General features: G+C 46.1%; 1 pseudogene; it reads left to right on the top strand.

Annotated features, from left to right (window-relative positions):
• The first annotated feature begins 2601 nt into the window (after positions 1-2601).
• On the top strand, positions 2602-3410 carry LOC101573480 (annotated as a pseudogene).
• The last annotated feature ends 8917 nt before the right edge of the window (positions 3411-12327 follow it).

The raw sequence follows: 12327 nt of genomic DNA, 5'->3' as shown, positions 1-12327 counted from the left end.
TTTCCAATCTGAGTTCCTCTATACCTTTCTGCAGCTGTTTCTTTATTTCAGAAGCCATTGATTCATTGCTTTCAGCTGTGTGTTTCCCAATTTGTTCTGTGTTAGTGTCCTCTGCACTTGTTATGGGTGGGCTTGGGTTCTGAGGTTACATTTTGTTCCTTCTCGTCATTTTGTGTAGCACTGTCTTCTGACCTTTGTTGCAGTTATAACCTTAGCACGTGCTGAAGTTCAGGTTCAGATCTACAAAGTTTGGATTTATCCAGCTGTGCCTGGCTTGGGTCTGGCTGCTGTGCTCAGCTGCTTCCTGCTGCTGCCCTTGGGGGTGAACCTGTTGTGCCCCTCTGGCAAGATTTTCTGCTCCTGGACTAGCTGGGTGGCTCTGTCCCCTACACTCTCTGCAGGGATTGCAGGTGCAGGGATTCACCCCAGGCCTGTATGCCAGGCTGAGCTAAGCCTGGAGGGGACACCGTGGAGTAGTGGGGAGAGGCAGCTCTCCCACACACTCACCAGGCCTGGGCTAGGACTGGAACTGGGGGTTCCCGGAACGTGGCAGACATTCCTACTGGGCGGGCAGGGTGGGGGAGGTGCTGCGGAGTGGTGGGGGGCGTCCCAAAGGAGTGGAAGAGGGTCTCACCCACACTGCGCCTGGGCTGGGACCAGTAATAGGTCCCGCCAGAGCAGGGTAGCAGGAAGCTCTCCCACACACTCACGGGGCCTGGGCTAGGACTGGTAGAAAGAGATTTTTAAAGGCACATGATCTATATGTGGAAAGGAGATGGTGAAAAAGGAAAAGTAAAGCTCATGTGGAATTATAAGAGGTGGGGGCCAAAGAGTCTGGCACAGGGATGCACACCTGTAATCCCAGCACTTGGAGGCTGAGGCAAGAGGATCATCCTGAGTTCAGGCCAGCTTAAACTGTACAGTGAGACTCTGTCAAGGGTCAGGGGAGAAAGGGAGGGGAGGAAAAGGATCAAAGACAATGACTGTAGTCTTGTCAAGGTTTAGGAATTGACACAACATAGACATATGGTAGAATTTCTCATAATCTAAAACATGTTGCACAAACATGGTTGAAAGATAACTGGGGAAAAATGGTAAGATATGTAGACAGGAAGTGCTGCCAGGAACTAATGCGCCTGTCTCCAGTGAGCCTGTGTTAGCAGTCGCCCACCGGGAGCCATCCTCCCTCCATCCAGGAACAGCAGTTTTTATGTAAAAAATAAATAAATAAATAAAGTTTACTTTGGAGCTACTATCAAAAAATCCTTTCAATTTTTCTACTTGACTTCAAAATTTTTACCAAGGATATTCATGCTTACAGTAGCACTTCCACTGGACCTCACACCCAGGAGATTTAGAAAAAGTCTAGGGTAATCCTTACCCTGCCCCTTCCTCCTCCAAGTTTAATATATGGAGATATATATGTATATATCATGCGCCTATATATATATAGGGGCTATATATTGAACCAGGGGGCTACAGTCTCACCTAGATTAAACATTTTGTAATGCATTTTGAGACAGGGTCTTTCTAAGTCGCCCAGACTGAACTCAAACTTCTATTCCTCCTACCTCAGCCTTCCAGAGCACTGGGATTACAGGGGTCCTCCACATGCCCAGCTCATACATACCCAGCACATACAAATAGCTTAAATTGGCACATAGTAACTGACTGGGACATGTAGTAAAGCACAGGCCAGGCCAGGTCTTCCATCTGGCGAGCAGGCCTAACCTATCGCTCAGAGCCTGCCCTCAAGCAGCGGTGGTGTGGTCTAGGGAAGCAGGGACCCATTGAAACAACTCTTTGCAAGGACACCAGGCCCTCGCATCGCATCATAAATGGGTTGCACAGTGGTGAATGGTTAAGTGAGGAGGAATAGCTGCAGCTTGCAGCCTGCACCAAGCGCTTTGTGAAACAGGTGTAACTACAGTTCTGAGAGAAACAGGTTCTGAAGAACCATAGGAGAAAGAGAGAGTCCTCTTGTGGAAGATACAGAGCTGGGACAGGAAGACTAGCCAAGGCCTTGTCCTTGGCATGGCCTGATTTCTACCTCACTGTACCCAGCTGTCCTGGCTGGCGGGGGCACGCACTGCCTATGCCCGAGCCCAGCCCTCAGTGGCACTGGGCTCCCAGCGGCACTGGACCCTCAGCTTCCACACTCTGCCTGCTTTTGACTCAGTACTGCTCAGGTCCTTGGGTTGGTGTGCTCTGGCCTCAGGTCGCTACCCAGAGGTTTTGGCTAAATGCCACCCATGCCTTGGCCGGAATGAGGGGAGGTCATTGGCTGCATCTGGACAGCCACCCAGGCCAGGTCACAAGCACAGCCTTCTGACGTGGAGGAGGACCTGGGTGGATCATGTAACCAGATCCGAGGGAGATGTGTCCTGAGCGCTCTCTTTTTCTCTCTTATGTGTCGACACATTCCTTTTATTTATTCATTTAATTCCTTTTTTTTCCCTTCTAAAAATTGGTAGAGAAACTTATCTTGGTAGACAAAATCTAACTTGGTAGAGAAATGTACCTAAATGCATCATGAATGATAGCTTGGGATAATTTTGAATAAGATTTGCTAAAATGTTGAGATCTAGCAAGTGGAGCAGTATGGCCAAAACTTGTGGGGTATGCCTGGGTGAGGAAGCCCACAGACAGGTAGCCCACTTCAGACAGAATCTTTCCCAGGAGGCTGAGGAATTCCTTACAGATTTTTGCCACAAAAAGTCACATACCTGGAGCTGGGGAGATGGCTCAGTGGAATAAGTGTTTCCCTGGCAAGTGTGAGGGCCTGAGTTCAATCCCTGGTTCCATCAAAAAAAAAAAAGAAAAGAAAGTCACATACCTGAATCAGCTCTTGCATGAAGACTCCCTCAATGTGGCAGACCTGACCTCCCTTCGGGCCCCCAGACCCTCCACCCAACAATGATGAGATGGAAACAGATGAGCAGGAGAAGATAGAAGTCTCTAAGTGTGGCTTTCTCCCTGGAATGAGAAACTCCTGGCCCTGCTTGCTCTGGTGAAGCCAGAAGTGTGGGGTCTCAAAGAGAAGAGCCTTCTGGTGATTGCATGGATCAGCACCTGACCCCCGAGATTGAGGATGGAAATGATTTTGCGGTAGCAATCCAGGACAAAGTTCTGAAAAGAGTGAGTGCAGCCAAGACCAGAGCAGAAGACTTCCAGACAACCATTTCCATGCACTTCTCAGAATGTGGGGACGCTGGAGCCAAGGCCTCTAAGGAGACCCATAGAATGATTAGCAGGCCCTGGTGCATGAGAGAGACGAGGCAGCCTATGGGCATCTCAGGGCCCTGGTGCCGAACCTGAGGGCCTTGTATGCAGAGCTTTAATGTGTCATTAGCAGCAACCTGGAGAAAATTGTCAACCCAAAGAGTAAGGAGAAGCCATCTATGTTTTGAGCCCAAGACTGGAAGAAAAATAAACCTGTTCTTTGTTAAAAAAAAAAAAAAAAAAAAAAAAATTGCTAAAATGTTGATAAGCAGCACCACAAGAAAAAAAAGTTGGTATGTGAATCCCTCACAATACATTATCAGGAATCAATTTTAAATGAATTAATCCATCTACCCCTCCAAAAGCAAATCTACATGAGTCATGTGATGACCTATGATCAAAGCAATCCTCTTATGCAAGTCATTCTATGTTGGGGTCATAATATTCATGACAGTCTAAAGTAAGTCATTGTGTTCATTCTAAATATTAAAAAAACTCTACATCATAGATCACTTATACCTTAAATTATTTCCATTACAGTTCAGTAATTTTTTTTTTCTAGTACTGGGGATTGAACTCAGGACCTTGCGCTTGCCAGGCAAGCATTTATTCTATTGAGCCATCTCCCTGGCCCCAACAGTTCAGTAATTAAGAACAATTTTTTCTTCTAAAGATTAGAAACCATGTATTCTACTATGCAAAATGCCCAGCTAGACAAATTAAAATGATAGTAGTAGGGGGCCAGGGAGAGAGCTCAGTGGCTTAAGTGCCTGCCTGACAAGTGCAAAGTCCAGGGTTTGATCCCTGGTATCAAAGAAAAAAAAAAGCAACACAGCACACCAGTGGGGGAGATGTCTCAGCAGCATAAGTGCCTGCCTGCCAAGCACAAGGACCTGAGTTTGATCCCCAGAACCGCATATCATGCCAGCCCCAGAACCTCGAGTGCACCATGCAGGCCCTGAAACCTGGCATGGTGGTGCATGCCTGTAATCCCAGTGCTGGGGTTGCTGAGACAGGAAGATCACTACAAGTCTGAACTGTGTAGCGAGACCCTATAACAAATAAATAAAATGATAGTTGACTATATTAAAATATTCACGTGGGGCAGGAAAGAGCAAGAGTAACATTGTACGTGTGTGTGTGTGTGTGTGTGCGCGTGCACGTGCGCGCATGCATGCAATACCAGAGATTGAACTCAGGATCTTGCACTTCTAAGGCAGGCGTTTATGCTGCTGAGTTGTCTCCCCACCCTGTATTTTTTCTTTATTGACTGGTTTTACCAATGCCGTACTTGGATTCTTGGGTTTGTGCTTATTTGGGATCATTTTGGCACCGGCACGAGTGTTCTGAATTTTTGAAGGGTGTTGGGGGTGGGGGGGTTGGTTGGCACACACTTCTCCTAATGAAGAATTTCTGATAAGCTGTAAAAATTTCATAACATACAGACACTTGAGAATGGCAGCATGTTTTCCTTGGGAAAAGTATCTGCAGACACGAAGCAGCTGGTGTTTAAGTTCTGTTTATTCTGTGCAGAGCAGTTTGGGAGTCCTAGGGAGATTCTATACGGACGGAGCTTTCTAGTTAGTTTCTAGGAAGACCAGTTTTGCGATATCATGCAAGGGTGTTGATTACTGAGTGGTTAGCAAAACTGTATCTACTCAGCTCTTCGACTTCATGTTTCAATCATATTCGGCTCCGCATTTGAATTCATTCTAAATTGTAAATACAACATAAGTTGATGAAGGGATTTCTGGGCATTAAACTAGAGTGTTTTCCCCCAGAGTTCTGGTAGGAAATTAGATAATCTAGCATGGCGTCTTCCACATCAATGGATCTTTCAAGTGGTCACTCACGTGTCTGTTGATTGATCGTTATGCTTTGAGCAGATCAAAGAAGTATTAAAAATGAATTATGAAGTTCAGTTCTAGCCTCAGGCACATGGAGTTTCACTCATTTAAAGCAAATGTGCTTCTTTTTGAAATCTTATTTTGGTTTCTGAGAATTCTTCAGCTATGTTTAGAGAATATGTTTTCCACGCTTTGCTTCTAAGAAACATAAATTATAAATACGCTCTTACATTTACATAGCTAAAAGTATGCAGATCGCTTTGGATATATGGGTACCTACACGGAAGTTGATTGTGGCATCCATTCTGCCTGTGTGTCCCCTACAGTGGCTGTGGAAAGCTGGTCAACCCGCTGGGGGAAGGGTCCTGGGGACGGGCTGGAAAAACGCTCTGTAGTATGTCTGTAAGCAGCACCATCCACCCTGGCCAGCGGGTCTCCTCTGAGTCCCAGCCTGCCAGGCCTTTCCCACTGTTCACAGTGCCTGGCACAAGACTCCTGGGAAGCCCCTACCCTACCAAGGATCTCTTCTCACTGAACTCAAAAACCAAACAAAACAAAACCTCAAATAAACAAATAATTTCATCAAATAGGCTGCATAAAACCATTTTCCTGAATCTGCTGGACAACAGAGGGAGGAGGAGCAGAGACAGCCAGAAGCCTGTTTGAAGCCCAGAGCCCCATTCGCACACCCAGAGCCTCTGAGTTCTCAGCCCTCAAAAAGCAACTCTTGGAGCCAAGTTTGTTACTTGTCTCAATTGCGAATCCGAGGGAAAGGCTCCGTACTCCCTCTTTTGGCTCCAGTGTTCTTCGTACTGTTGAGAAGCATGTTGGCAGATGACAGCCTTCATGGTTCCATTTCTGTTCTTTGCAGTGCTGGGGCTTGAATCCAGGGTCCCAAGAATGCTAGTATTTGCCGCGCTGCAGCCACAGCCTGACAAGTGATTTTTGTTTTACAAGTTGCTCCGCATTCCAGAAAATTCCTTCAGCTTCACCTTCTACTCTCGCTCTGGCTGAATAGTTGTCTGTTGATTGATTACAGGGTTCCCAGCAGCTCCGGGAGGAGCCCTGAACACGAATTAGGGGGTTCAGGCTTCCCATACGCAGGTGGGGGAGTTCACCTCCCTTGGCCCACAGCGGCGAGACTCCCGGCCTCGCACTTGTGTGCGTCTTCCTGTTGGCCACCAGCTCCCAGGGAGCAGGCTGGGGAGCTGCTGTAGACCTGAAGCCAGGGAACATGGATGCCCTACTCTGAAAGCCCTGGCAAAATTAGGGAGACCTATGCCAAGAGGGTGGGGAGAGAAGACAGCCCTCCCCAAGAACTGTTTCTGCAAAAATCTCAGTCTCACTCCCTCACCAAATGCCTCATAGATCCACCTCCAAGTAGTTGTGTTTTATGTAACAGAAACTTCTAGAGAAGATGGTCATGAATTTGCATATGTATTTTGGGATAGTCTTTTTCCAGAGTCTTTGAAATAGCTCCAGCTACCAGAGCTGTTGATTCTTACAAGTCCACAGCAGCATGCGTTTTAAACTTGGGGGATGAGTCCCCATCGAAATGTCAGTGTGTCTTGGGCACAGATGCCAGTCCACCCTCAAATCTGAGATGTGGTGGTCTGTAATTAAGGTGTACTTCTCTCATTTACCCACTACCCCCTCGCCGCACATGATGGAAACAGCCCAAGGTTAGGAAGCAGGACGTTTGGAGACTGGTTCAGCTCCTTCCAAACTGAGGCTTTGGGCAAGTTGTTTACCCTAACTGTTGGATTTCTCAATTGTGTGTAACCCTCAGAGTTCACGCCCAAGATGGAGAATTCTGCCCTCCTGGCAGTTAGATCCTGCACCTTTTGTGTGGGGTTCTGGGAAGGTTGGCATAGTTTGAGATACAGTAGGAAGAGCAGAAAGTTACAAAGAAGACAAATATACTGGGAAATGATGAGAAAAAAGGAGAGAGACGAAAGCCAAAAGAGGTAGGGAAACAGGCAAGAGGGGCGGGGAGGAGGAGCCGTTCTGGAGCAGCTGTAGGACATGGGAACCATTCAGAAAGAGGCAGAGCTGGGGCCTTTGTGGGATCATCACGTCCCCCTTTACATCGCTAGATATTTCCATTAAATAAGCAAATCATTATATCAAGTAGGTTATTTAGAACCATTTTCTTTCATCAGTTTAGGAGTGAAATAACAAGACCAGGGAAGTAGCTCAGCACCATAAGTGCCTGCCTGGCAAGTACAAGGTCCTGAGTTCAAGCCCTAGTACCAAACACACAAACGAAGGAGTGAAATCAGTACCTGGAAGCCTGTTAGACTGTCTCCCGGGCTCCATCCTACCTCCCAGCTATACTTTGGGGACCCTGCCCACCCAGGGGTGACTGCTGCCACAGGAAGGGTGTCCATGCATGTTGATGAACTTACTGTTTTCTGGGCACCTCCCAGGTTTCCAGCCTGAAGGCTGACAGCGAATTACCACCTCTTTTGATTTTATTGTCCTGGGTCACGGGCCCCCAGAGGTGTGCAGACGACCCCTGTCTGGAAAACCCCCTGGTGACAGGCAGAAACTTCCCAGAAACCCCACTTAGGTTTCTGGAAGTCTCTGGAATCCAAAGGAAATCACATAGAAAGTCAGCTGAAACACTTATGCACTTCACACTTCCAACATTTCCTGATCTTTCATTATCAGCAAATAATAAAATGGGGATAAAAGAATAGAGTTGAAGGAAATATCGTTTCCAGTGTGAGCACGTAGTACTCTGCCACTGTGAGCTGCTGCAAGCCTGAATAGTTCATGCAATCACCTGAACTGATGGGTTTAGAAACTTTTCCTTTTTCTTGTCCTATGAGATCTCATTTCTTCTGGTGATCCCCAAAGTGCAGTGAAATATTTTTATATAGGACTTATGTTTAGAAATAAAGCTAGAGGAATTCATGAAGGTTGACCCATCGCTTTATTTGCTTTGTGCTTGGGAAAGTGGTCCCATCAGGTTTCACTGCATGACTTTTCTGAGTCCTCGTGAAAGAGTAAGCTGAATAAAGGAGAGAGAAATGAGTTTGGCCTGGTGCTCACGACCCCGCTTCTCTACCCTGCTTCTCATCCATCACACTCGCAGGACCCGGCAGGGCTCAGGCCTTCGCTCACCACCATGGTGCTGTGAACGAATTGCGGAGAACCTGTGTTTGTCTGGGATGAAAAGAAAGCAGATTCCCTGGAGCATTTGCCTGGGGGGCAGAAGTGGTTCCAATGGGGTGGGAGGGGCATTGATTTATTTACTTAAATATTTATTTTTGTAGTCCTGGAGGTTGAATCCAGGGTCTTTGCACTGAGCTAACCCCCAGCCTCTTTTATAAAATTCATTATTAAACTTTGAGATAAGGTCTTAGTAAGTTCACTGAGTTGCCTGGGCTGGGCTTCAGCTTGTAATCTTCCTGCCTCAGCCTCCCAAAGGGATGGGATTACAGCTATGTGGCATCACTCCCAGCTGGAGTAGCATTTAGATTAACGAAGTCCTTATGTGGACAGAATGGCAGACCTCACATATATCTGTAACTCTGGGGAACACAGAACATCCAGTCCCATAGTCATAAAGATTTACTGCAGGGACCAGCGGTGGGGACAAACATTCACCAAATTCCTCCCTCCTCACTGCATGGGTTCTCACGAGAGCTTGGGCTGTTGGAAATGTGCATCATGGGGCCTAGGGATGTTTTCAAAGGGAACAACCACGCTGCCATTCCTGTCTCTATTTAAGGAATAATTTCCATACTACTGAAAAGCGATTGTGATATATATATATATATATATTATTTTTTTTCTTTATGTATGTGATACAGGGTCTCACTACACAGCTTGGACTCCTAGTGATCCTCCTGCTTTCAGCCTCCCCAGTGCTGGGATTACAGGTATGCGCCACCACCCCAACTCTGTCACTGGCTTAGTGTGCCCTGGGGGCAGGGCCAGCGTGGCATGTGGGACCAGAGATCAAACCCTGGTTCCTGCAATTGCCAAAGCAGGGGCCTTAGTCCACTGAGCTATTTTGCTGGCCTAGTTTTTCTCAAATAGAAAAGTAATAAAGCTAGTGTAGAACATTTAAAAACATAGACAAGAGATAAGAAGAATAAAATAATCCAGAATTATAAAATTTTAGTGTAAATCATTTTGGGCTTCTTACATGTACATTTATGTTTATGGAATATATATGTATATATAATAAAAATAAAATATCATACATTTGCTTGGTACACCAATATTTCAAAATTAACCACAGACTATGACTATGTCTCCATTGAACTAAGTATTCTTTTATATCGGGATTTGCCTTTTTGAGACAGAGTCTCACTATGCAGTTCAGGCTGGCCTTGAACTTGAAGCAGTCCTCCTGCCTCAGCCTCCTCAGTGCTGGGATTACAGCTGTATGGTACCACACCTGGCCTATATCAGGATTTGGAATGATTGAGCCCTACTGCATTACTGGCTGATGCAATGATTTATTTAACCAAGTCCCAGAGACTGCCCATTATTCCCAATTTTCTGCTATTGAAAACAATAGATCGAAGGAGCCTTGTGAGCAGATCTCCTTGGCAGACATCAGCAAGAAATTATTTGGCATGAATTTGGAAATGTTGGGCCAGTCAGATAGCTCAGCGAACTAAAGCACCTATTTAGGCAGATTGCAGGGTCTGGGGTTTGATCCCCAGCATGCTGTGCTGGCCCTGCCTCCAACAGCGTGCTGAGGTGGGATTGAGACTGGGCTTGGGAGGCTAAAAACAGGAGGATCACTACAAGTCCCATCTGTATAGTGAGGCCCTGTAGACCCTGTGCTACATACATTTCTTTAAAAATGTGAAAATGGCAGGTCTCAGAGCATGCCCTAACTTGCAAGGTTATTGACATGCAACTGTGAACACCAACAGTCAGCCTTGCATATCCAGTTTTGACAGCATTGCATATTGCATATTATCTTAAAAACAAAACAACTTCCAGTCCCGCAAAAAAAAAAAAAAAAAAAAAAAAAAAAAAAAAAAAAACTTTTTGCCAATTTGATGAGAAAAAAAGGTTGGGTTCTATAGCTAGCTCTGAAATCAAAGCTCTATTTCTGTAATTTGATCATGAATTTCTGTGATTGTTCATGAAACTGAGAGGTTTTTCAAGTGTGCATTACCGTTTATATTTTCCTCTTTCTTTTGATGACCCCCAGCCTTTTGGCGTGCATGTTTGTCTTTCTTTTACTGAGCTACAAGGTCTCTTTGAATAGAACCCTTTGTTAATGTTCTTGCCAATCTTTCCTGGCTTGCTGTTAGTCTTCATTTTATTTACAATGTTTTTTGTTTGTTTACAGTGTTTTTTCGTTTGCAGACTTTTTCGTTTTTTGTGCATAGAAGCAACTTTCTCCTTTATGTTTTCTGGCTTTGCCTGTGGACCATCATCAGTGAACTGCATGTGTGGCTTGCAGTAGCGCTTCCGGTGTTTTACAAGATTAAATAGCAACTGATGACAAGGATGAACTCTGACTTCTCCTTAAGTGTCCTGTATTGGTTAGATTGTAAATTGTTCATTAAAACACACTTTAATTGAGTATATACTATGTTTCAGGACTATCCCTACTGATGAGGTGGATACTGGCACAAAACTACCTCTTGATAAATTCTACCAATGTCTTCAGTAATGAATGATGTGACTTTTGAAGAGACCAGGGCAAGAAGGAGAGAATCAGGATGAATCAAAAATTCTTGTCACCTGAGAAGTATATACTTTGGAACTGGGTATGCTGGCACACACCTGTAATCCCAGCACTGGGGAGGTTGAGACAGGAGGATCGCTGAGTTTGAGACCAACCTGGCGGCTACAAAAACTAGAGCACAGGGCCAGCCTGAACTTCATAGTGAGACCCTGTCTCAAAAAGAAAAGAAAGGGCATGCCAAATTAGCTCAGCAGATTAAAGCACCTGCAAGCAGGTGCAGGGGCCAGGGGTTCGATTCCCAGGCCTGCCATGCTAGCCCCGCCCCTGGGGTGCACTGAGATGGCAGTTGAGGTTGGGCGTGGTGGTACACGCCTATAATCCTAGCTCTTGAGAGGCTGTAAACAGGCAGATCACTATGAGTCCAATCTAGTAGTGAGACCCAGAACACTCTGTTGACTCTTCCCTAAAAATACAAAAAAAAAAAAAAAAAGAAAAGAAAAATGTATACTTCAACAGACTCTAGTCTAAATTTATTATTATTATTATTATTATTGTCATTATCATTATAATTTGAGGCACTGGAAATTGAACCCAGGGTCTTCCCACTGAGCTACATCCCAGTCTTTTTTATTTTTCATTTTATTATACAGGGTCTTGCTAAGTGGCTGAGTTCCCTCGCTGGGTTGGGTTTGTGCTCCTCCTCGCTCAGCCTCCCAGAGCACTGGGATCCTGCACCCCCGTGTCCACATCATTCTGTGGCTCCTGGGTGTCAGGAGTCTACCCAGGGCATGCGGCTGGGGGGGGGGGACTGGTGCACACAGACCCTGGGCGTCAGCTTTCCATTGCTCCAATAAATGCTTGCGCTCGTCAGCTTATAGAGATGAAAGGGTTATTTTGGCTCACAGTTTTAGATGCTTCAGTATGTGGCGGTGTGCCTGTTGCTGTGGGGCCTGCGGTGAGACAGTGTGTGAAGGGGGCAGTGCTGGGCAAAACTGCTCACACGGAGAGTGGAAGGCCGAAGAGAGAAAGGAAGGTGCCAGGGTCCCTGATCCCCTCAAGGGCAGTAATGACTTCCCCTGACGCCTAACCTCTTTTTTCCTTTTGGCGGAACCCGGGATTGAACTCAGGCGCTTATGCTTGCCAGGGCCTCACCTCTTAAAGTTTTCCACTACATCCAAAGCACAAAACTGAGGATGGGGTTTCATCATGTGGGCATTTGGAGCACCCCAGAGCCAACCCAGTGCCTTCTGTTGGCAGCAGAAGAGTGCAGGTCACACTCTTAAGAGGTGTGCTCCGGGTGGGGAACACTGGTGTGGGCACCTCTGGACGATAGAATGTGCCACCAGCTATATTTAGAGCCTCATCATGGGGTGAAATGCAATGTACAGCACTAATAATGCGGAAGTACAGACCTAGACGTCCTGGACTCATCCTGGAGAAGGGGAGGAAGAGGAGCCAGCAGGCAGGAGAAGGCCCGGGACAAATGCCATCTTTCGTGGCAGCTGCCACTTCCTGCTGAAGTTCCTTAGGAAGTAGGATCGAGATAGGTTCCTCTTTTCCCCTTCCTGATTTTTTTTTTTTTTTTTTTTT

Source organism: Octodon degus, unplaced genomic scaffold (genome assembly GCF_000260255.1).
Source record: "Octodon degus isolate 3935 unplaced genomic scaffold, OctDeg1.0 scaffold00075, whole genome shotgun sequence".
In the NCBI taxonomy this organism is placed as follows: domain Eukaryota; kingdom Metazoa; phylum Chordata; class Mammalia; order Rodentia; family Octodontidae; genus Octodon; species Octodon degus.
The sequence above is the reverse complement of the archived record's forward strand: the minus strand, read 5'-3'. Positions and strand labels throughout refer to the sequence as shown.